This window comes from Pristiophorus japonicus, chromosome 2, assembly GCF_044704955.1.
Source record: "Pristiophorus japonicus isolate sPriJap1 chromosome 2, sPriJap1.hap1, whole genome shotgun sequence".
Taxonomy (NCBI): domain Eukaryota; kingdom Metazoa; phylum Chordata; class Chondrichthyes; family Pristiophoridae; genus Pristiophorus; species Pristiophorus japonicus.
Genome location: NC_091978.1, coordinates 335184920 through 335185829, shown reverse-complemented (window position 1 = coordinate 335185829; position 910 = coordinate 335184920). Strand labels below are relative to the sequence as shown.

At 45.1% G+C, this 910-nt stretch overlaps 1 pseudogene; it reads left to right on the top strand.

The window, feature by feature from the left end:
• The first annotated feature begins 336 nt into the window (after nt 1-336).
• On the top strand, nt 337-537 carry LOC139251940 (U2 spliceosomal RNA; annotated as a pseudogene).
• Nucleotides 538-910: the final 373 nt, after the last annotated feature.

The window sequence follows — 910 nt, the reverse complement described above, 5'->3', positions numbered from 1 at the left end:
CTAGTCTACATTTACTCTCTAATAACAGGTAGTGTGTATAGCCTGAACAAACCTAATTAAAGTTGCTTTCACGCTATGCGGGCCGAAGTTCAGATCAACCTACTCTGCCAGTCTTAAGAGCTAAGACGCAAATCCTGTGCGGGATCACCTGCATACTCTGGACAGAAGCCCATGCCTGAAGGAATACTTCAGTTGCACCCACCCCAAAAGGAGCCCTGAAGATCAGAGCAGTGCCATGCTGTTCTGGGGGTGGCAGTGAGATCCAGGTAGGGCCCAACGAAAAGGTCGCTTTTATTTTGCCTCCTTCAGTTAGGGTTGCCAACATTGCAGCATTACCTCGCTTCTCGGCCTTTTGGCTAAGATCATGCGTAACTGACCTGACAGGGGAGTAACAATGACCCCAATGTGGTTCTCCCTGGATCAGGAAGGTGGTTCTCCTATGCTTTTTGGAAATAGGAGGTGTGTGGGGTTGCTGACCCATCCACCTCCATGGCACGAACCTGGTATTGCAGTACTTCCAGGAACGGTGCTTGGGCTCTAGGCCTTTTGGCTAAGAGCATTAGCGCAGGGTGATCCTTGATGTGTGCAAGGTGACCTCTGGCGTTTGTGATCTGACAAAGAATTGGAAAGATTGGCTACAATTTTTTAAAAATTAAAAAAAAAAATTTAAAAAAAAATTTACCTTGGAGTCTTCATGAATTAGAGATTCATCTCCAGGATGCTGCTGTGAGCAATCCAGGAGAAAAATCATTGGGGCATAAAAAAAAGTGTTTTTTTTCCCCTCTCATTTTCTTTGTACACTCGTTATTAATGATATAAATATTCGAGATTGGTAAAAATGGCTGGACTGGAGGTTGGAGGTCATGTGATGAAACCTCCAGGAATGCATCCAACTAGAGTTGGCAACCCT